Below are 25317 nucleotides of genomic sequence, written 5' to 3'. Positions count from 1 at the left end.
GTATTAATCTTATACTATACTACATAATTTTTGAAGGCAGTCAATTTAAATGTTGTTTAATAGTGCCAGTATTTATCGGTCGCTTACAGGGTTTAAGATTACTGTGACTCAATATGATTACATTACATTGCATCTATTCATTCTTTTGCTTAATAAGTATTTAAAATTTCTTGTGCACCTACTGTGTCCTAGTCCTGCACTAGGCTTTCTATTCAGTAATAATCACAACAGACAGGATTCCTGTCCTCCTGAAGCTTACAGAGTAATGGAAGGGGCAGATAACACAAAGTATAATCAAAAGCTGTAATAAAGGTTGCAAAAGGAAGGAGAAGTTTGTTACAAGACAGAAAATAGTTAGAATCTAATTTAGATTGAGGAATGAGGATCAAGGAAAACTTGTGACATTTTAAGCTGAAGCTCTAAAAGATTAACAGAAGCTAACCAGCAGGAGAGGAGTAGAAAAGTGTGCTATAGAAGATCTTTTGTTTCTGTCAAAACAGTGGACTAGATGTCGGTATAAACCTTTCTGGTACAGAACATCTAAAACTTCTAGATAAAATAATTTAAAATATATATATATATTTTTTGCGGTACGCGGGCCTCTCACTGTTGTGGCCTCTCCCGTTGCGGAGCACAGGCTCCAGACGTGCAGGCTCACCGGCCATGGCGCACGGGCCCAGCCGCTCCGCGGCATGTGGGATCTTCCCGGACCGGGACACGAACCCGTGTTCCCTGCATCGGCAGGCGGACTCTCAACCACTGCGCCACCAGGGAAGCCCTAAAATATATTTTTAAATGTATGTGGCTGAGTGAGTGAGACAATAAGGAAGAATTTTAGGAGCCAGAAATTATGTGAAAACCTGAATTCTGAAATATAAGTAAATTCTAAACGTATATTTTGTTCTTTGGGCGTTTCCTGATCTCTGGTGGCCTAGGTCTTGGCCTTTAGCAGGCCTTGTGCAGAAGGCAAAGACAAATCTGGGACTTCTGAAAGGCTTCTGTTTCATAGGTGAGCTAGAGGGAAAAGCCCAGCCACTCCATATACCTCGTCTTCCCAGAGGGAGACAGTTGGGATAATCACCTCTCTTGGCTTTGGTGCTTGAGTGAGTGAGAGTCATATACATCAATCACATTCTTCCATATGAAAAGATATTTCATGGTAAAAAGAAAATGAATTTCATTATTAAAAACAAAAAACATTTTCTGGACAGAGGAAATGCTGTGTGGGAAGGCCCTTAGGGAAAAATGCATTCGACCTTTTCAAAAAACTAAAATAGCTTGTATAGATTGAGCAAAATAAGTGCTGACCAATGAGGTTGGAGATGAAACCGGGAACCAGATTCTTGCAGGTCCTCAGAAGCTTTGGCTAGGATTTTGGATTTTATCCGAAGTACAATGCAAATCTTTTTGAAGGGTTTTCAAGACATTATCTGATTTATGTAAGAAAGAATAGATTAGAGAAAATATAAAAGTAGAGAGTTACTCTCAAGATAGAAGCAGAGATCAAGCTACAGCAATAATACAGGTGAGGAGTAGATTTGGCTTGGATTAGGGGCAATTGGAAGACATTAATGGATTCAAGATATATTTTGAAAGTAAAACCTGTTGGTGAATTGGATGGGGGTTTGAGAATGAGTAGAATATAAAGGGCTATCCCCAAGCATCTGGCCTGAATAACTGGTTGTCCAGAGGTCTTCTTCTGAGTTGAGGAAGTCAGGAGGAGATAGGGAGAGGGAAGATCATGAGTTTGGTTTTAGAGATGCTGAGTTTTAGAAATGCTAAGTTTGACAAGTAGGAAATGCAAGTGGAGACAGAACCACAATTTGATGTAATAGAACTAAAGGTATTTAAAATATATTTATATAGTCAAACTCATATTTGAATAAGCCAGTGTGTAATGATAATGGAAATTTACCTTTTACAGGCAATCCATTTTATAGTAAATTTACTTGAGAGGCAAATTTGTTAAGTAGTAGAATTTTATTGTAATAAATACCCCTAAATTCACATCCCTAGGATGCAAGAACTGGATATATTTGCAGATGAAGTATAATATTCTGGGAAAGACACTGTCAGAAATTGGCTAATTGTTCACCAAACCTATTTTCCTTTCTTCCTGCTGATACAGTTTGAACTACATTTCCCAACCTCCTCTGCAATTAAGTATAGTCATCTTATTGAGTTTGGGCAGAGGAATGAGAGTTCAAGTGATGTACATTTATTCCTTTGGTTTGGCTGTTTAAAAAAAACAAAAACAAACAAACAAAATTCCCATATAGCTTCCATGCTTTCTGTCTACCCTTTTGCCAACTAGATGACCTCAAAGTGACCTTGGAAACCACATACTGAAGGTGATAGAATATCCATCAGTCAGAGTTCCTAAATGACTACAGAGTTCAGAGACCTCCAACTCCACCCTCCCGCTAGCTGAACTTTGCATGAACTAAAAATACACTGCTTTTATTTTAAATCACCAAGATTCTGTGATTTAACAGATTCAGTAGTTTGCATCACATTAAAAGAAGATGTCGATTTTCTTTCAAGGTGATATCAAGGACCTAATTTCATGTGCATTCATTTTTTTCCCCATTTTTCTTCCATGCATGTTTGCTGTCATATGTAACCAGGCAATTCGAGTAGGTTAGGATGTTAGGAGGTTTATATAGGGAGTGAGGGAATTTGAGATGCTTGAGGTATGAGAGAGGAGCTGAAGGATATAATTGCCTCCTATTCTCCATGTAACCATATAACCATCACTCCTTCTCTGTCTGGCTGCATAATTCATTTCAAAGATTTATACTCCTGCAGCCACTTCTTCCCACCTGTTGATAGCACCCTCATTGCAAAACAGAGTTGATGAAGACCATGATCGCCTCTCCCTTGCCTTGTTTGACATCCACATAATCAAATTTACACACTGGATGCAAAATAATCATAAAATTTAAACTGAGAAATATCTTTTTTTCCTTTATACATCTGATAATAGATGCCACAGGGTCTCTCATGGTAAACACTTTGGGGAGAGATGCAAAATATATCAGAAGATGTGTACATCTCTCATAGGACACGTTGAAATCGGAACCTCCCCCTCTGAATCTTTGGCCATTGGATTAGCCAGTTAAACATTCTCTTACATCACTTTCTTATAATTTACTTACCAGTCTGTTTGCCTTGCTCGACCTTTAGGACTCCTTCCCTCGAGAGAAGGTAGGAGGTAAATTCAGTTCCATGTACTAAATATCCAACATAATTCCTGGCTTCTTGGTATTGTAAGTGCTTAGTAATTCCTTGGTTAAAAACCAAATGAATGATGAAAGTAGTATGGTTTGTATCTGGCTGATGGGAAAAGTGTTCCTAGTAGTGTGCAGTATATGGATTATTTGCTGCAGAGAATTTCTTTTTAACCCCATCAGTGATGTGCCTTTAAGGTATGGGTCAATCAGCAATTCCACTACTGGGCATATATGCAGAGAAAACTGTAATTCAAGCAGACACATGCACCTCAGTGTTCATAGCGGCACTGTTTACAATAGCCAGGATGTGGAAGCAACCTAAATGTCCATCAACAGAGGAATGGATAAAGAAGATGTGGTACATATATACAATGGAATATTATTCATCCATAAAAAGGAACGAAATCAGGTCATTTGTAGAGACGTGGATGGACCTATAGAGTGTCATACAGAGTAAAATAAGTCAGAAAGAGAAAAACAAATATCGTATATTAACACGTATATGTGGAATCTAGAAAAATGGTATAGATGATCTTATTTGCAAAGCGGAAATAGAGACACAGGCATAGAAAACACATGTATGGATACCAAGGGGGAAGCGGGGGCTGGGAGGAGTTGGGAGATTGGGATCGGCACATATACACTATAGATACTATGTATAAAATAGATAACTAATGAGAACATACTGTATAGCACATGAACTCTACTTAATGCACTGTGGTGACCTAAATGGGAAGGAAACCCAAAAAAGAGGGGCTATATATATATATATATATATATATATATATACGTATAGCTGATTCATTTTGCTGTACAGTAGAAACTAACACAACATTGTAAAGCAGCTATACTCCAATAAAAATTAATTTAAAAAAAAGATATGGGTCATTATCTGGCAATTGAAAGTATTTTTATGAAAAACATTGTTATTATAATCTTTGTTGTATAAGGAATTTATCAAAATTTACGTCCCCTTTGATGACTATATCTTCAATTTGTGTGCTCTAAAAATTCTATCACATCATACAGTTGACAGAGTTTATAATTTTGCAAGAATTAGGCAAATTGCACACGTAGGGACAAGTTGGGCACATGCCCCTACAGGAGCTTTAAAGGAATGCATTGTAGCCCTGTTGGTAATTGCCTTGTCTTCAGTTCCAGTGGCATATGGCTAGGCTTGGGTAAACAGATGTTTGTACCAAATCAGGCACTTACTGTCTCAGCTCAGGTGTTAGGCCAGGCTGAAGTTTACAGCTGTGCCCTGCTTGAAATTCTAAAGCCATAGCAATTTATTCTCTGAATACAGTGTACCTCTAATCTAGAATATGGCATTGTTGGCTTCTGGAATTATTTTCTTTCCCAGTCTATAAGATGATAATAAAACCTGTTTTTATAGGAATCATGATAAGCAAAGTGAAATTCAGTTCTGAATTGTTGTAAGTGAAATAAAAAGCTTTCATCTATGTGGTCTTAGATGACAGAAATGTGATTACAAGTAAACCCCAATTTCTTCTAGGCACACTAGTGCCTAACCATAGTGAATGGATAGTTCCTTTACAGAAGTCGGTATATTGATAACTTTAGTTCCCTAGAATACTAGCAGTAGGTACTATTTGATATAACTCTTTCCAGGGAATTTCTAGCTGGCTGGACCAAATTCCCATGCCTTTTGTGGTATAGTATATGGACTTTTATCTTGGTAGTGATTACATTTAAGTATAAAAGAAAAGCTTTTTTTTTTTTTCATAGAGAGCCTTGGGAAAAATGCATGATTTTGTTCATCAGAATTGAGGAAAGCTTAACCACTGTAATAGGTAGGCCAAATCTAGGAGTATCTGTATACCCACAGTCCTCTTCTAAGGGCTCCTACCTGTAGCCTCTTCCTGAAGATAGCAGCTCTATGCAGTGCATATAGGTGGCCATGCTCTGTGTTGCTTGACCTTACCACCTACATTTGACCTAAAGCAGGCAGAAAAAAAAACAATGTTTAAGCAGTCAGGCTGTTTGGAAAACGCCTAGCACCTGTGCCTTACCTAACTGATGATGGTGACATAGTAGGCTGATCAGATCCTCTCTTAGGAAAGTTTGAAGTAGAGAGAATTATTTGGTAGGAACAGAAGTCAAATGCTTAACCAGAAAAAAGGCAAACAGAGGTGACATGAGTCAGTAGAAGCCATGAGTAAGCGAGAGTGATGAGTAAGTAAAAGCTAGGTCGTAAAATTTTTAAAAATTGTGTGTGGGCGAGATACAACGATTTTACTTAATATCTGTAGGGGAGGAGCATGATCAACACATTATTGTTGCGAAAGACACAAGGAACTAAACAAATCATTACACATCTTTCTCATTCTGGGCAACTTGCAGTTCTCAGTCTATGTTCCTGTATTTCTCATGAGGCCTGGTTAAGCTGCTTTCCGTGGATTACTGTGAGGCCTAGCCACATGGCATACCTTTGTTCCAGAGTTTCACTGGAATCCTTGCAGTAATGTTCCCACTCGTACTCCTCTCACACACACTCATGCACAGCCACACACAGTGACTTGAGATAATTGATTCTCTATTCTTTGTAGCCAAAGGATCCTAAATGACGAAACTGCTCTATAAGTTCAACTTTTATTACTTTGACTCTGCAGCCAAGGCAAGGACTGATGAACAATAGCAGTTTGTTTTGCTTTGTTTTGTTTTTTAACATCTTTACTGGAGTATAATTGCTTTACAATGGTGTGTTAGTTTCTGCTGTACAACAGAGTGAATCAGCTATACTTATACATATATCCCCATATCTCCTCCCTCTTGCGTCTCCCTCCCTGCCACCCTCCCTATCCCACCCCTCTAGGTGGTCACAAAGCACTGAGCTGATCTCCCTGTGCTATGCGGCTGCTTCCCACTAGCTATCGATTTTACATTTGATAGTGTATATATGTCCATGCCACTCTCACTTTGTCCCAGCTTACCCTTACAATAGCAGTTTTGTGTCCACCTGAAGAGGGTACAGACTTTGAACAGAAAAGGCAACTTAAAGATGATGTGATATAGGGAGGGGACCAGAGAAAGATGGGTAATGCTAACGACAAAACATGGCATTTGAGGAGCCTACGTGGAAATGTGCATTAACAAAAAAATGTAAGAATAATATTTCTTCTTTTCCCCCTACTACAGTATGAGTTCCTAAGGCATTCATCGTGGTATGCGTCTCCAATGCCAAGAAGAGGGCTTTGCACATAGCAGGTGAAACACAAAATTGAGCACATAATGTGGCCCAGCTATTGGTTTGTCTTAAAGTTTAGTATCTGCTTTGAATTGTGTTAAAAAGTATACTTTCAGGCAGACTAAACTGAACTGAACTGAAGAGAGAGACATGAGTGAGAGATGAGAGTAGAATTCCCAGAAGCTTCTGGGAGAGGTAGAGATAGACAGTGTAGAATAGCTTAGAAACCATGGGAGGAATTTCAAAGAGCTGGGTAAGAAACTGCCTTCCGGGGCTTCCCTGGTGGCACAGTGGTTGAGAGTCTGCCTGCCGATGCAGGGGACACGGGTTTGTGCCCCGCTCCAGGATGATCCCACATGCCGCGGAGTGGCTGGGCCCGTGAGCCATGGCCGCTGAGCCTGCACGTCCCAGAGCCTGTGCTCCGCAACGGGAGAGGCCACAACAGCGAGAGGCCTGTGTACCAAAAAAAAAAAAAAAAAAAAAAGAAACTGCCTTCCTCATTCATAGGACTAAAGACCAGAACATGCTGTTATCAGGAACATCTGCAGAGCACAGTACAGCAAAGCCTTTCACCAGAGAACATGATGTAAGGCATAGACTGTGGAAGAGAACTGGCAAAAACAAATTCTAGCTTGTGGTTTTTAAATGGCAGAACAAATGTCATGGCATCCAACTGCACTAGGAGAACAAAAAGAAGAAACACGACCCCATCTTCAAGGAAAGTAGGAGGCGTGTACAACCCCACACCACAATATGTGATAAAGATCAAATAAATGCAGTTGAAGAAAGATACCCACAGCTGCAGATCCCAGATGAAGTTGAAAGAACTCTCTGAGGGACAAAACCAATAATGCCCAGTTTAGACTAACAGGACGAGATGTATGGGTTGGCAGCAGGAGCTTCCTTGGGCATGAAGAAGCAGGGTAACGGGTTCAATGAAGAATCACACAGACAAGGCTGAAAACGTGAACAAAACCTTACTGGGAAAACACAAACAAAAATGTAGGGATCGCATCTTTAATATAAGACAGCAGTAGATTTAGAGGAGAAAGCTTTTTTTTTTAATTAATGTATTTATTTTTGGCTGTGTTGGGTCTTTGTTGCAGAGCACAGGCTTTCTCTAGTTGTGGTGAGCGGGGGCTACTCTTGGTTGCGGTGTGCGGGCTTCTCATTGCAGTGGCTTCTCTTGTTGCGGAGCACGGGCTCTAGGCTCACGGGCTTCAGTAGTTCTGGCTCGCGGGCTCAGTAGCTGTGGCTTGCAGGCTCTAGAGCGCAGGCTTAGTAGTTGTGGTGCATGGGCTTAGTTGCTCCGCAGCATGTGAGATCTTCCTGGACCAAGGCTCGAACCCATGTCCCTTGCATTGGCAGGCGGATTCTTAACCACTGCGCCACCAGTGAAATCCCGAGGAGAAAGCTTTAAATAAGGCAGAGAAGGATGATTCATAACAGCAATATACTACTGGTCACCTATAAAACAGAAACTACAGGAAATGTGAAAAGAAATAGTTACATGATAGTGGTAGGAAATGTTAATTCACTCGTCTTAGTTCATAAGAGACCATGTGGACAAAAAACAAGAAAAAGAAAACCCAAATAAAAATAATGAATGAACTAACTATTTGATATTTGTCACTCTGTGTCCTGAAAGCTAAGAATAGAACTTTTAAAATGCTGAATAAAAACAAAATAGACCATAAAGAAAATGTCCGTGAATTCCAAAAGGCAAAATGAATACATATAGCATGGTCTAACGCATTGCAGTGAAACTAGAAATTAAGAAAATAAATAGAAAAAAATTGTATTTTCACCTGAACATTTAAAAAAAATTTTTAAACAACTCTTCCATCATAGAGGAAACCAAACAGGTTATAGAAAATCTAGGGGAAAAACACTACATGTCAGAACCTATGGGATAGAGAAAAGTAGAATTCAGAAGCACCTGTCTTGATGGAGAAAGAAAATAACTGAATTAAATAACTAACTCAAAAAGTTAGAAAAATAATCAATAAAACAAACATTAGAAAGCAGAAAGTTGGAATAACAATAAAAGTTAATGAATTGGAAAAAGAAACCTAATCAGACTAATAAATAAAAGAGCTGGTTCTTTTTGAAAAAAGAAAATCAATTAAATCGATAAATCTCTAGCTAACCTAATAAAATTGAAACTTGGGTGAGGAAGAGAACACAGAATGAGAAATAATAATGGGGAAATGATAGAAACAGAAAAGAATAAAATAATTATAAGAAAATATTTTGCTCAGTACTATGCAAATTAATTTGAGAACCTGGAAGGAATGGATGCTTTTCTAGGAAAACAGAAATGATCAATATTAATCTCAGATAATTAGAAAATCTAAACTGACTACTTATCACAGAATAACTTCCCCCCAGCACCCTCAGGGGAAGCCTGAGTGAGGCCCGGGTGATGTAGCAGAGGAATGCTAATAACCTTTCAGGACCAGATCATATCAGCCCTTCCAAATATATGTGCTTTACCTAACATGGAGATTTCCCACAGGAGACATAAGAAACTAGTAAACAGTTGTTCTTGGGGAGTGGAACTGGGACTAAAGGACAACATTAGAAGGAAGTCTTATTTTTTAGTAATATCTTTTGTACTTTTACTATTTTATACCATTTGCACATGTTGCTTATTCAAGTGTGAGGAATTTAGAATACCTTTGTTTCACATTTGGACAAGTTCACGACACCATTTGGCTTCTGTTATTTTGTTTTGTTTACCTTAATTTTTTGGTAGGTAGAATTTCTTAAATGCCCTTCGAAGATGTCCCAGCCTAATTGCTGGAACCTGAGAATATGATGAGGTATGACTTCTCTGATTATATGTCACAGTTGACCATAAAATAGGGGTATTATCCTGGATTTTCTGAGTGGGCATGATCTACTCATATGAGCCTAAATGCAGAGAGCTTTCTTTGGCTGATGGCAGAAGGGAAGTCAAGGAGGGAGGAATTATGAGAGGGACTCCATGCACAACTGCTGCTTTGAAGATGGAGGGGACCACGGGAGGAGGAAGGCAGGCAGCTTTGAGGAGCTGAGGGTACCGCCCCCCACCCCCACGGATGGCTGGCAAGGAAACAGGACCTCATCCATACAACCACAAGGAACTACATTCTGCCAACAACCTGAAAGAGCTCGCAGGTGGATTCTTCCCCAGAGCTTCGAGATAAGAGGCCAGCCCAGCAGGTATCTTGATTTCAAGCTTTATGAGAACCTGGGCAAAGCCCAGCAGAACCCACCCGGACTTCTGACCTTCAGAGTTGTGAGATAATAAATGGCTGTGGCTTTCAGCCACTAAGTCTATGGTAATTTGTTACACAGTAATGGAAAAGTAGTAGCATAAAATTATATTTTAAAGCCTCCAAACATGTGGGGCTTTATGAGGACTTAGAAATGGGAGCTATCTTTCCTCCTGTCTGGAGGTGGTAGGATGGTGCAGATCAGCTTCAGAGCCCCAGGCACAGGGACCACATGTAGAGTCAGGGGCTATGTGATTCCTGTTAAGTGCCGTAAGTAAAATATACTCTGCTGTATTTTCATTATTTTCTCTAATTTTGTAGAAGTCCAATTTTATTATTATTATTTTTTTAGTCAGGGACTCAGTGTGTCAGATAACAATTTTATTATCTTAATGAAGAGAATAAATTTTTTATACCTGTTTTGTTTTTTTTTCCCTGTTCAGATTATAGTCTTGAAAGCAATTTTGGGGGCATTTCCATTTTAAACAATCTTTTCTGTTTTCAGTGAGGAAGTTGGAATTTGTTTTCTTTGGATATCTTAGGAAATTAGCTCCTGCCTTTCTAAAAATTCTTTGTTTTTATGACCTAGATTTTAAATTTGTCATTAGAACAGTTTTTGGTCATGGCAGTGGGGTCAAATGACACTGTAATTTTTGACTAGTTTTTCCAGAATCTTACTTATTTGACTTGCCCCAGTTTTGTTCCAATGCCAACTTTATCTGAGACTGAATATGGTTTACCTTGTAAATTGCTAGACACTGAAAGTTATCTTTCAATTAATTATTTGAGTTTAGTGGTGTGGGAATCAAATATTTAATTTTTATTTAATTGATTGGAATTTCGTAAATTTTTGCCTCGAAATGTTAACCCTGAGAACTGCAGAAGAGAAGCATATCTGTTCAGGTCTCCAAAGAGGACAGGAAGATTCAAGAGTGTGGGGAATTGCTTCTGTGGTCTCCATCACTTCAGATTCCAAGTAGAAAAGCACAAAGCAGTCACAAGCAAGTCAGTGTCAGGAGCCCAGCATGATCAGCAGATGCAATAACACACAGAATCTCTAATACTGAGTTTTGATGCCGTTTCTTTTTGGTAAGTTACATTGTCCAATTTTCCTTTCCTGGCCCATTCCAGGGGCTTGTCAATAGCCTACTGAGGTCAGAAAATGCTTCTGCCTCATGTACAACACCTCTGGGCAGTGTGGTATAAAATGTGAAACCCAGGAGGAAAAATTTAAACAACTGACTTTAATGACTGTACAGGGTCATTAAAATGATCCTGTTTGACAGAACAGGTTTGACAGAACAAACAGTTTCTATTTTGCTTTGATAATCAAATTTCTTTAAAGAAGGTATTGGTCATGTTTAGCAGAAATTTGTCATTTTTCTTAAGGAAATGAAGTTAAATATTTTTGTTTTGTCTTTAATATTTCTAAAAGGAAGGGAACTGTATTATTGCTAATTCTGTTGTGGATGGAGGCATTCAGAGCAGCCACACTAATTATATTAGTGCTCTGTGCCAAAGCATATATAATGCCTGTCACTGAGTGGTGTCTAAATTATGAAAAGGTAAAAACTTGCATAATAGAAGAATGCTGTTTGGAAGAGAGCAGGGTGCTTTTCTTGAAGTCCAGTAATCTTTTTGTCTAATCAAACTACACCTTACAGTGCGCTTTGTCTCCTTTATAAACCATCCTTTACAGATACTGAATTAAAAGAAATTCCCTCTAGTGGAAATTCTAATTTCGGAATTGTGCATAATTTAGGGGGGGGGGTCACACTTCCAGGCCTCAACTCAAAAGCTAGCTTTCCTCCAAAGCCCAAGCCTGGCTCTGGTAGATTATTTTCAAAGACTCTTGATGAACTATGCTAAAGGAAAGGAAGAATGGTACAGATCACCCGAAAATCCTGGTTGACTCTCTCCTGCATTTGGGGTTTATCTTCTGAATAATGCTTCTCTTAGGCTAAATATAAAAAAATCAGTTTGCTGTCTGAACCCTCCACCTAATAACAGATGTGTCAGAGTCATGCTGATGGTAATGATATACTAGCCACAAAAGAGAAAGAAACCTGTGGGAATGAGGCTTTGAGAAGTATTGTGAATGTCATATTGTAGAAAAATCTTGACTAATAAGAAAAAAAAAAAGAAAGAAAGAAAAATGTAGCGCCTGGTAAATTCAGCATCAGCACACAGTTTGCCTTCAGTAACCTGGACCCCTCTTCAGCTTTGGGGCAGTATTGCATATAGGTGGTATAATAAGTTTATGTAACAGAGTTCCATCAAGTAAATATAAAAATCTCAGTTTTGTTATGGTAATAATATTGTCCTCATGTTTTTGTTTTTAGTTTTCGTTCAATGATTTCATGAATGAATTGCTTGCTAGAAAAGCAAGTAATACACTTCCCAACCTGATATTATGTATGCGTTGAGGCTAAAGAATGTCATACAGAGGAGTGCCCTTATTCATAAAACATTAGGGGTAGAGAGGGAGGAGCCTTTCCATGTTTTAATAGCAAAGACCTTTTATTGCAAAAAGTGAGATTATTCCTTTAGAAACCATGTAAGTTACTGAAGGGAAATATGACCAAGAATATGTTTTGGGTGAGTAGATGCCAGATGCCCATTTCACTAGATGATTAGTATTCTAAATATTTTTCCATTAGTTAGTTTCAGCTCAGGAAATAGATTAGATGCTTAATGGCCTAAGCAACCAGGAAATGAGCAATATATTTATAGATTCCACTAGTGAATTTGAAGTAAAACTTTTTGCCTATTAAAAATTCTAACTGCAATACCCAATGTAAATGCTTTTTTAAAAATGCTTTTTAAAATATTCTTTCTCCTCTCTTATCCCAGCCCTTTTGAAGGTCTAGTATTCTCAGTAAGGAGAAGAAATTACCTAAAATCATATTTTGAGGAAAGCCTTAGGTTATAGTAAGTGTGGGGAGTCAGTTACCATTGAGCCTAGATCCTGTGTTTTAGCAGTAGAGACTAATCCATTTCTGGTTTTGTTTTGGGAATCTATAACAATCTGACAGAGCAGCCACCGTGGACCATTCTGATGGCCCTATTTGGGCCTAGAGATTCTCCAGTCTAAAAGGTGCTGGAGGAAGCTTATTTCCACCTTATTTAGCCTTAGGAGTTTAGCTGTGCTCTGTGGAAGACTGGGAGTGACTGTATCCTATACATAGAACAAAGGCAAGACAGGCTTTGGCTTCTGTTAGGGCCCTTGCTTAAGAGTCAAGAGTGCTTATTCCCACCTTAACTTCACCACTGAATAGCTCTATTTGGGGCCTTTGATATAAGCAGTTGAGTTAGAGGACCCCAGAGACCCTGTACAGCTCTTACACCATATTAATCTAAATTCCACCTGTGATTTCATAGGATCCCGAAGAAAGCATTCTACTCCCCTTCAGTGGGCCTTTTTTTCTGCACCTGGTAAACAAAGATACAGGCTCTTGAGATAGAGGGACTGTTAAAATCAGGAAAGAAAGGCTCAAATCAAAGACATTTTACGTGAAATGAGATTAAAAGACATTTGTTTATTTTTTTATAGGAAATGAGGGATTAATACATGGATTTTCATCGTGTATAGAAATTTCTTTCATTTTCTTCCTACAGCCTATTGATTAAAGTTCGAATTCCTTGAGTTTTTCATTCTGGCACCTCAGATGTTTAGCACTCTCCTCTGTACATAGGAAAAACTCAGCAACTATGTGTTCTCTTGAATTTCACTAAAGTACCATTTTAAAAAGTAAAGTATCAACTGCCTTTTAGTATTTGAATTGTTTTAAGCCAATTTTTAATGATTGATTGATGTTTATGCAGTGACCCATTTTTATTTGTTTGTACTAACAGAGCATAGCTTTCATTAAATGGACAGTTCAAATGAGAAGATAATTTGGGTTCTTGAAGCCAAGCAGGACCCTGTGGGGCTTCTGGGCACGGGAGCCTTTCTGTGTCCCCCGTTTCTTGTTTGTAGGAAATAGACTCCAGTCTCCATGACCTTCCCTGAGTTCCAAAGGGCAGATTCAAACAGTTGCTAATCAGGGAAGGGAGGGGATGCAGAGACAAGGGAGGCCTGATCAAAGAAACTAGAGAAGCTCATCAGGAGACCACCTGAGGCCCGATTAAGGAGTGCAGGCCCTGCACACACCCTGCTCCTTGTTAGCAACTCTGCCCTTGAACCATTGCTATAAAACTCCTCACCAAAACCTCCTGGGTTGGGACACAGTTTTTGAGGCATGAGGCTGCTGTGTCTCCCCTTTACCTGGCAAAGCAGTAAAGCTATTCTTTTCTACTTCACCCAAAACTCTGTCTCCGAGATTCAATTTGACACCTGTGCACAGAGGCCAAGTTTTTGGCATCATTCTTAATTTTAAAATATTATATAGTCCTATTCCCATGCAAATGCTCTCAGATCAAACTGACTAATTACATATTGGAATACCTGGACCAATATATTTTTTTATTTTTTAAATATTTTATTTTATTTTTTTTAACATCTTTATTGGAGTATAATTGCTTTACAATGGTGTGTTAGTTTCTGCTTTATAACAAGTGAATCAGCTATACATATACATATATCCCCATATCTTACCTGGACCAATTTAAAATACAACTTAAGGGAATTCCGTGGCAATCCAGTGGTTGGGACTCCACACTTTGACTGCTAAGGACACAGGTTTGATCCCTGGTCAGGGAACTGGGATCCCACAGGCCACACAGTGTGGCCCAGGAAAAAAAAAAACAAAAATAAAATGAAATGAATGAAATAAAATAAAATTTATACGGAAGCAACCAAAGGTTCACCACTACATTTTACTGGGTCTACCTTTTTTTTCCTGTTTTATTTATTATATTTTTAAGTTATACCTTTAGATTAAAAAGCCCCAGGATAAACACACAAGGAAACCTTTCCAAGTTTAAGTTTAAAACAACACCACACTCTTCCTCCCAATCTACATCCCACCTAATAGCAGCAAATCAAGTTAATCAAGTAGTATAACCCTAAAAGCATGGAGCCTGTATCCACCCCATCACCTGCTTTTATAGGTCTCCACCAGCAACAGTTTCCCCTTGACAGTGTTGTCGAACCCAAGTTCACGTGCCCAACACACAGTGAGACCAAACAGAAATGTCAGAGTTTAGAGCAGCAAAAGGTTTATTGCAGGGCCAAGCGAGGAGAACAGGTGGCTCTTGCTCAAAAAATGGTTTGTGGGAAAAAGTTTTTATAGGCAAAATTTGGGGTGAGGGCTGCAGGTGTGTGACCTTCTTCTGATCTGTTGGTGGTGAGGTAGCAGGGTAGTGCTCCAGGAATCTTGTGTTCAGCGAAGTTACCATCCTCCACCTGGGTGGGGGCCTTAGTTCCAGCAGAAGAACTCAAAGGTATTGTTATGTATCAATATATCCCTTGAGGAGGAACCAAGACCCTGCTTTATCAGTGCACTGTTGTTTCTTTTTTTTTTTTTTTTTTTTTGCAGAATAAACCTTCATATTTATAGTCAGTTGGTTGTTTTTTTTGTTTTTGTTTTTAATTAATTTTTGGCTGTGTTGGGTCTTCGTTTCTGTGCGAGGGCTTTCTCTAGTTGAGGCAAGCGGGGGCCACTCTTCATCGTGGTGCGCAGGCCTCTCACTATCGTGGCCTCTCTTGTTGCAGAGCACAGGCTCCAGACGCGCAGGCTCAGTGGTTGTGGCTCACGGGCCTAGTTGCTCCGCGGCATGTGGGATCTTCCCGGACCAGGGCTTGAACCCTTGTCCCCTGCATTAGCAGGCAGATTCTCAACCATTGCGCCACCAGGGAAGACCTGCACTGTTGTTTCTTGACTGCTCCTCCTTTGTTTCTGCATTCCCTCCCTTCCCTAATTAGTAGCTGTTTGAATCTGCTCTTTGGAAATTAGGGACTGTCTAGACAAGAATAAATTATATTTTAAAAAATGAGAGGAAAATGAAAGGGAGAAAGTAGCATAAGAAGGAAGAAGAAAACAAAGCCAAGTGGGAGAAAAACAATGTCTTTGATGGGGTGTGCCAGGGTGTGGCAAACCAAAGCCTGACAAGCTGTAGACCTCAGCCCCTGGGATGCATATAGAATAAGAGCTAAAGAGGTGATGGGTGTAGTTACATAGCTTTGATCAGAGTCAGTGTTTCCTGTTGAAACCTAGCAGCACACAGTGGGGCCCTCCCAGGTACAAATCCTTTCCATGTCTCCCATTTCAGTTACCTAAGCCCCTAGGCTTTGGTGTCCTCATTTTGTTGCAGGAAGGGGGACTCCTTCTAGGGCCCAAGAGCGGGCTCTTGTCTAACACTCAGAAATGAATTGTCCGAGGAGACACATGTCCAGACAAAGCAAGAGACATTATTGGGAAGGGGCGCCCGGGGGGGAGAGCAGCAAGGTAAGGGAACCCAGGAGAACTGCTGTGCCACGTGGCTCGCAGTCTCAGGTTTTATGGTGGTGGGGTATGAGTGTGGGGAGAAAACCTTTTTCCACCCTCTCAGGTTTGGTTTCTTGGGGCCTGTGAATTAAACTGACAAAAGGCATATGTTTCTTTATAGATGTTAATATTTCTACATGAATGGAAACTTCACAGAAAAGAACTGAAAAACCAAAGAGGCCGTTAGACCTGGGGACCATTTAACAAAGGGTGATAAATTGTGACCAGACAGAGGAAAAAGGGGTTGGGGCTTGTAGGGGGGTGAATTGTGGGAAGATGACTAGGAAACGTATGGGGGAAACATGGTAGATAAGGGTTGTAGAGGGGGCACCTTTACAAATGGAAATTTCCTTTGCAAAAGGGAAACGTATGCCCTGCTTTGGGGCAGATGGGGGAGGGCAGAGAGCTCCTCCTGTGTCTGCTGATTCTCAGTTGCCTTCAGCTCCAAATAATCCTTAAGTCACCTTGGCATAATTTTGGGGTGGTGTATTGTGATCACCTTCAGAAACATAAGAATCTGAAAACCCTTTAGAACCCTGTGTCTCTGAAATTCATGGATACTAGTGTAGGGGAGGCATCAATAATTTTCCCTCTATCCTTCTAGGTTCTTGGCTGAGACACCTCCTGTAATAAAAGACAGATTAATAGGATAAAAACAAACAGAAGTTTAATAACATGCATACCTCCTGTATACATGGGAGATACCTAGGAAAACTGAATACCTTCCCCACATAGCCCAAGCAACCACCTTAAATAACATCTCCGGCTAAAAACAAATGATGTTTGGGGGGACAGCCATTAATGGGAGGTTGCCAGGAAAAGCACAGTAAACAAGGGCAAGGTTGTTATGCAGAGTTAAGTCCTTGCCTTCTCCAATGATAAGAGTTTCTAGAAATTTAGAATCATCCTCTCTTCCTGTATAGAGAGGGAGACACAGTTAAAAATGGAGACTGCTCTTATAAAATGTAAATGTCTCTTACAAAAGGGTAACTTTTACTTGATTTTCAGAGCTTTTCCTGTGTCTACTATTTCTTAAAAACAGTCACACTAAAATAATCATTATGCCTAAGAGGCATTTTTTTGGTGGCATATTCTGCTCCCTTCCACTACTTTATAAAACTGATTGATAAAGTGGAATGATGCATATTTCAACATGTAACTAATACTGATACATAGACAATACCTATAACAATGAGATACCCACAGGTGATTTGTGATTTTCCAATTTTAAGAATATTTAATATCAAAATATCAAGTTGTATATGTTAAATACATAACTTTTTCGTCAATTATACCTCAAAAAACCTGAAAAACAAAAAAGTATTTGAATGTTCTGGTTGTAATCTCTGAGGCAAAGACCTTGTCAAAGTGAAAGAAAATTTGTCACAGCTATTAATCAATGACTCATTTTTTGGATCATTCTTTTTCATTGAGATAACATAATTTAAACTTAGTGAGGCTATTAGCTTTCTTTTTTTTAATAAGTGTATTTATTTTTGGCTGCACTGGGTCTTCGTTGCTGCATGCGGGCTTTCTCTAGTTGAAGCGAGTGGGGGCTTCTCTTCGTTGTGATGTGCAGGCTTCTCATTGTGGTGGCTTCTCTTGTTGCGGAGCACGGGCTCTAGGTGCGCGGGCTTCAGTAGTTGTGGCATGCAGGCTCAGTAGTGGTGGCTCGCAGGCTCTAGAGTGCAGGCTCAGTAGTTGTGACACACGGGCTCTAGAGCACAGGCTCAGTAGTTGTGGCTCGCAGGCTCTAGAGCGCAGCCTCAGTAGTTGTGGTGCACGGGCTTAGTTGCTCCGTGGCATGTGGGATTTTCCAGGACCAGGACTCGAACCCGTGTCCCCTGCATTGGCAGGCGGATTCTTAACCACTGCGCCACCAGGGAAGTCCCTTTTGGATAATTCTGAGACACCATCAGTTGAGTTTGAAATTACAGAAATTATTTTTAAAAGTCTGATGGTTAGAAGTCAATTTGCGATCAAAAATAATCCCTCTCCATAAATTTAAGTTATTGTATATCCATGCTTCCCAACTCAGAGCAGTTTTTACCTCCAGGGGACATTTGGCAATGTCTGGAAAATTTTGTCACAACCTTGGGGGAGAGGTACTACTGTTTTCTAATGTCTAGAGGCCAATAATGGTACAAAATATTTTAAAATGCACAGGACAACTCCATACAGCAAAAAATTATCTATCCCAAAATGTTAATAGTACCAAGGTTGATAAACTTTTCTATACGTGACTCTGTGACTCAGGATGAGTTCTTCAAATTGGAGTGTCTACTCATGTTTAATTCTGGTAGGTCTTGAAAAGGTCATTAAAATCTCACATCTCAACCATGCACATCATGACAAACTGCTTGCTGACTCTTAGATTTTACTCTTACCTTGATAGTTAGATCTTGACAATGGATTCTTGAGTGTAGTCCGAAGCAATGTTATTACTATGAGAAAATAATAAAGAGAAAGCATTTATTTATTTATTTATTTATTTATATTGGAGTATAATTGCTTTACAATGTTATGTTCATTTCTGCTGTAGAGCAAAGTGAATCAGCTATATGTATACATATATCCCCTCCCTCTTGTGCCTCCCTCAAGAAAAAGCATTTAAAAGATCCTACTAATTGGTATTAATTGTCCCATCTGAGCAGGTTTAAGGGCCGAGTAATTCTTTCATAGATAACAATTCTTGTATAATAGTTTGCTTCAAAATGGAATCATGGACTGTAAAGCTAAAGTGGACTCGACCAATCATCTAGTCCAATGCTGTTTTTTTTTTTTTTTTTTTTTGTGGTACGTGGGCCTCCGACTGTTGTGGCCTTTCCCGTTGCGGAGCACAGGCTCCGGACGCGCAGGCCCAGTGGCCATGGCTCACGGGGCTAGCCGCTCTGCGGCATGTGGGATCTTCCCGGACTGGGGCACGAACCCATGTCCCTTGCATCGGCAGGCAGACTCTCAACCACTGTGCCACCAGGGAAGCCCCAATGCTGTTGTTTTAAAATAAAATAAGAAGCTGCCTGTCTAAGCTCACATGGTGTTTTGGTTGCAGAACTAATACAAGCCATGTTTACAACTGAGGCACAAGGCACTTCCTTCTCCTCTGTGTAGATATTCATCACATTTGTAGGTTCTTTTCGTTGGCTCATTTGTTCAAGTTGACCCTCACTAGACTCTGCATCAAGGTTTGTTCAACGTGGACTTTAAGAAAACTCAGGGAGGAATTGATTTTGTGAATAATGGGATTGATAGTTGCAACCCTACAGCATTTACACAATTTGCAACATAATATAAAAATGAGGAGGGAGAGAAGTGCAAGGGTAGGGTGGGGAATTTCCCTTGAATCCTCAAAATGATAGAACTGGAATTCTACTTACTATCTTTCCTTTCCCAACAGCAGTTGAAATTCTACAGTAATTTTCCCTTTGGTTATTTGCATTTTTCCTTTTTAAAAAAGTTTCCATTATTTTACCTAATAGATTAAATAGCATTCCTTTTTACTCACTGAGTTGCTGTAGTAAGATGTTAAAAAGATTATTCCAAAATGCTGACATTAAAGAACAAAATTTTCAGGGATCTAGTAGTTTAAGCAACATCATGAAGCCATAGCTTTACTAAGATAAAGTGTAAACCAGGCATTGGACATATCCTGAAACTGGGGATTTGAAGAAAATACTGTTAGAGAAAGAGATTTATAGAGATCACTATTAGTAGTAGTAACTGGAGTATATCCTGATCTGATTTAATTTGAGATATTCAGAATAATTAGGCTGTTGAGTGTAAAGGTGAGTATAATCATCACCATTTCAATAAAGTTGAAATATCAATGTGCTAAAGTACCATCTCATTTGGTGCCAGTGGAAAACAAAATGCTTAACCATTATTGCAAAAATCACTAAACCTCTCTTACCACCTTATTAGCTGGTTAACGCATTTTCCTTTTTGCTTTTCAAATGCTGTTCCCTGATTTTGCGTTCAATTTATCTTTTTCTGACAACCTGCTAATTTCACATGTGTTAGCCCTACAGAAGAGAATGTTGCTTAGCAACTGCCAAAATAACTAATAAGCCTATATCTAGTAAAGCCTTAAAGGACTTATTTATTTTAAATTTATGTATTTCTTTATTGACCATTAAAATCAAAAGGAAGTTTGTTTCACTTTGAATTTCTTTCAAGTTCTGCTCTTTATTTTTTTGGTTAATTTACATATGCTACATATTTTGTACCAGAAACAAAACACATAGTATGTTTAACATGAATGTCTCTTTTCTCCCATCAACCTCTTAACATTGCTCTGTGTTCGTCATTTGCTTTAGTTATTCTTTTCTAACAGAATACCCTATCAGTGATAATGCTGACTAAAGAAATGTTTTCTAATTTATTGGATACAGAATTCTACAGTATTGCTTTTTAATGCCTAAGAGGCTAATTTTTTAAGGAAGAAATACATTAAGGTTTTAAGAGAGGGAAATACTTAGAGATTCAATTGAAGTGGTTGATATTACCCATAATGGTTTTATTTTTGGTTTTTTGACCCAGAAGTATCTCAGAAGAGTCATCTGAGATAAGGGCTGGGGCGGGAAGTGATGCTATCTCATTGCAGTCTCCTATCAGACTCCTGTCACTTAGCCTTGGCATGTTCGCTTGTCAGAAGTTTAAGTCTTCCCACTCTGGCATATAGAGCTTTAGTGTTATCCAAATTTGAGACCTGTTTGCTTCACTCTGCTCTGTTCAACTGCCCTGGGGCTCCTTTTGTATTCTGCAGTGTTGAAAAGTTAAAGACTACTTCTACAAAAATATTAATAAAAAGAGCACAGGCAACTTATATTAATAGTGCCAAGGCCATCTGCATTAAAAACAAATTGCATGTGCTTTCAGGAGAACTTTAGTCTTGGAATGAAACTCCTTTACAAAATGGCCACTATCTTGCAGGCTTTGGCAGAATTTATAGCTTATTTTCTTTCACAGGAAATAACTCCTGGAATATCATCTTGCATAATGGTTAATTATCCTCTCCACATGTCGGAGGTGCTTTTCTTTTTAATGGAATATATTTAGTAAAATATTATCATAATGTAAAATAGTGTTTTTTTTAAAAATAATAGTTAATTACTGAAAGCTGCAATAGCTATAAATAATAGAGTAATTCACCTATAATTGGCTAATGTAGGACCCACTAATAAACTATAATCTGTAAAACCGTATATACTGTGTTCACATCTCATATTGTCAACCCTTGTATAAAGAGAACAGTGCAGAATAACTGGAGTTAAGTTTAAAGATGTATGTAAAAATGAATACTTAGTATAATAAACTATCTGATATAAATACAGTATGTGCCAAAGAGTCAAATAGTTTAGGACAAAAAATAATCTTTTAAGAGAGGTATGTATGAGAGAGAGAGACAGAGAAAGGGAAATAGATAATGGGGAGAAGAATGGAGAGAAGACAAAGAAAATAATGTTATGGTTGAAGTTTAAAAAATTCTTTGAACATTAACATGTTAGCTTCAAGACCAGCTTACTGTTCAGTTTTTCCAGGGGAAAAGAAAAAAAAAATTCACAAGACTTAATAGTAAATAAAATAGTTAATAAAAGCAGCCACTTATTAATGCTTCAATTCTGTGTTTGCAAGGTAGATAATGGGCAATTTCTTTTATCCTTTATAAAGTTTAATACCAGAGCTCTGCTTAACATTAAGTTTATTTAGCCAGGCTTATGAGCCAGTTTTCCTGTAATTATTTTAGACAGTTCTCCTTATACATGGGAATAGAAAATTAAAAGTATGGCTAGAACATTTGATGACTGAAATTTTCATAAACTGAAACTTTTATTTATTTTAGCTCTTAATTTTAACTTATTCCCATAGCCTATTTGACATAGATGATTAGAAATAACATCTACCAATTAGAGTCACAAATTAGAGATTGTCCTTCTTTCCCTATTTTTGCACTCTTTGAAAGAGAGATACAAGTAGTGAAGTGACAAAGAACTAGTTGGCCATTAGGAGAAGCAAAAGACACTATTTACATAAATTTAAATTCTCCACAAACCACTTCTCCACAAACCACTGTATTTGGTTTTACAGTCTGACCATTTATTCAGATTTGCTAGTATAGAAACATATAATCTCAGCTAAAGCAATTTTTTGTTTCACCATTATTTCAATAATATTTAAATGTTGGTCATTTTAGTATTATAAGTCATAATCTCATATTACATTGCATAATTAAAATTCTCCCTAAATGCATGCTAAGTTTAATATAAAATAACAGTTTCATAGCAGTTTTGAACATTTAAAATTTATATTTAAGAACACATTGAAAATTTTAGTACGGGATAATAAGGACAACATAATAAGGAATGCATAGCCAGAAATTCTAGAAATTGACAGCTGCTTGTTTTGCCTTTGATTCTTTATGTATCTGGTTAACTAGTAAATAGGCCTTTTTCACCTAAACATTTGCAGCATTACTTAGATCTCAAATGGACATTTAAAATAAGAAAGATGTTTTGCAGAATACATATGTCCTTATGCTTAAAGGCGGTTATCATATTAGAATTTCTTACTGAAAATAAAATCTTTGGTCAGCTATGCAGGCACTAATATTATCTCTTAACTTCCTGCTTAATTTGAAGAGGAATTAAAGCATAAGGATTTTAGCTATTTTTATGATCCTCATGATATTAGAGAGATGTTCTCTATAATGACACATAACAATTCTTAAACCTGAAATGATCACTTTTTGGGAAAAAATTTTAGATTGAACATAAAAAATAAACTTATCAAAATGAATAAAATTAGAATGCTTTGGGCATTGCCACTGCTGTTAAAAAGTTAATACTTCTTATTATTTTACTATTAGCCAATTTTAAGCAATTTTCTATTGCCCTTAACGCAAAGAAAAAGCCCATTTTTAGCATAATGAAAGCCACCATTGACAGTTCAAAGAACGCTGCCTCAGTCCACATGGTAATTTCTGTTGTAACAGACTGTTAATGTGTGCATTGCACTTGTCAGTAGTTTGCCTCCAGTCTTTTCCTTTTCTTTGTATTTGCAAATGCCTAATAAATAATATTATCAGATGCAATGAGTTTTTAGTTCATATTTTCAATATATAATGATATAATATGAAAAACAAAATACTAAGAGAAGAGAAATACAGAGTCCCGCTTTAGAAATTTTAAAGTTTCTATTTCAGGATCTCCAAATTGAATTTTTTTTTTTTCTCTCTTGAATTCATGTTATGCAGAACTTGTTGTAGGTGGAGAAAAAACAAAAAGCAGAAAAAACCCCAGGGCTTTTGTAATCACGTATTTCGGTTTTAATCATGTCTCTGATTTACTAGTGGTGTGATCTCAAATAAACTTAGGGCAGTGGTTTCCTCTTCTGTAAAATGGGGATAATAAAACCAGCTTCACAGTATTGTTGCAAAAACTAAAAGAGATACAAGGTAGTTAAAGCTCCCCTCAGCACAATAACTGTTAAATTTGTGGGTTTTTTCCCCTCCTTCCGTCTTCACCCCTGATCAAATTCAGTTGACATCTTTGAACCGAAGTAGATTACAGGTTTATTGGTCAGTTCTAAGCTTCTTGATAAGCTTTTACTCTAAGCTATTGCATAGGATATTTCTTTTGACTCTAAGATCCAAATGAACACTGGAAAATCTTTTTATAATACAGTTAGAAAGAAGGATTATGTATTTCCATATGATAGCCCATAGTAACAGTGTTTTCTTGATCAGGTTATAACCGATGAATATCGTTATACAACAAATGCTCTCTTTGTTCCCTGTTCTTGTCACAATTGCTCAATTTAATAAGAGGTAATTGATTAGGCTCTGTTTGCATTGTAGTCAGGAAACTGGAGAGGGAAGCTAGACTGTAAGAGATCCCCTCCCGCACCATTATCAACCTTTTACCTCCTCTGACCTGCCTCAGTTGTTACTGACAGAAGGACTTGTGTAAATTACCAAATTGCTCTCAAACAAAGCAACATCTAGAAAGATTCATTGTGTAGGGAAAACTGGTACAGGATTGGAGTTGTGTGACACCTTTTATTTCTCCCTTCAGGATTTTTGTTAATTGGACAAGAAAATAGAAAATGGAGGCATTGACTGTGTTCTTATGTACTGAGAAGAGACCCCACCTCATTTCTAAAGGTTATATTCTATCTTCTGCTCAGTTTTCGGCAGATGATCTTACCGCTCCAGTCACCTTTTTTCTTTCTTTTTTTTTTTTTTTCACCATGCCGTACAGCTTGCAGAATCTCAGTTCCCTGACCAGGGGTTGAACCCAGGCCAGAGCAATGAAAGCCCCGAATCCTAACCACTAGACTACCAGGGAACTCTCCATCATTTTTATTAATGTTGATAATAACAGCAACTATCACCAATCAAATACTTTACAGAGCCTGGCACCTTACTAAGGGCTTTTATGTGCATTACCTTATTCCTCATAATATCAGCACTGTTATCATTTTCTCATTTATGGTTGAGAAGACCAAGGGTGAGACAGCTTATGGAACTTGCTCATGGTCAAACAGCTAGTATGTGTCAGAGCACTGTATCAAACCAGGGTATTTTGAACCCTGGAGCCCATGTGTTAACCATTATGCTATACTTTCTCTAATGATAAAAAATGGAGGCTAGAAAGGCAGAAACCCTGTAGTCTTCAAGGACTGCCCTTGGCCTACATACCTTATATTCCAAATTTGTTGACCTGAGATTGGAAACCTACCACAGGCTGATTTAAATCTGCCTTTGAAACTGTACCTCCTACTCTACCTAACATAAATTCACCACTCTGGCCAGGCTAATTTTATTTTCTCTCTAAAAAACTTACTTCACTTTGCTTATGAAAATCCAATCCATTTTTTCCATGAAGACTTTCCTGTCTGCAGAAGGACTTAATTCTATTACAATCCTAATATGACTTGACAGACATGGTGTATTGTATTGTGTAACCTTAAGTGTGTGAGTGTCAAGGAGATCCCAGCGTGGGAGAAGCAGTGGTGTCTGGCACAGGGCTGATTCTCCGTACATGTTTGCTTACTTCGCTTATCTTCCTTTAGTCATGAAGGGCACGCACTTTGCAGCCAGACAGGCTTGTTTTTGAATCCTGTCAGTTCCATTTCTAGCTGTGAGAATGGAGTCAAATCACTAAACTTCTCCACACTTTAGTTACTTC

The 25317-nt window shown here is 38.3% G+C and overlaps 1 protein-coding gene across 8 annotated transcripts in view; it reads left to right on the top strand.

Moving 5' to 3' along the window:
* The window catches only part of RABGAP1L (RAB GTPase activating protein 1 like), a 684589-nt gene that overhangs the window by 563443 nt on the left and 95829 nt on the right, over nucleotides 1–25317 (top strand). The window contains exon 2 of one of the 8 annotated variants that reach the window (XM_089921897.1): nucleotides 24202–24290. The exons of the other annotated variants lie outside the window; for them this stretch is intronic. The gene's annotated coding sequence lies outside the window, so the exon portion shown is untranslated. The remainder of the gene's footprint in view (nucleotides 1–24201; nucleotides 24291–25317) is intronic. 8 annotated transcript variants of the gene reach the window in all.

Source organism: Delphinapterus leucas, chromosome 1 (genome assembly GCF_059928025.1).
Source record: "Delphinapterus leucas isolate spDelLeu-1000000601 "Yukka" chromosome 1, BTC_Dleu_Yukka2, whole genome shotgun sequence".
Classification (NCBI taxonomy): Eukaryota; Metazoa; Chordata; class Mammalia; order Artiodactyla; family Monodontidae; genus Delphinapterus; species Delphinapterus leucas.
Note: the sequence above shows the minus strand (reverse complement) of the source record. Positions and strands in the feature narration are given on the sequence as shown.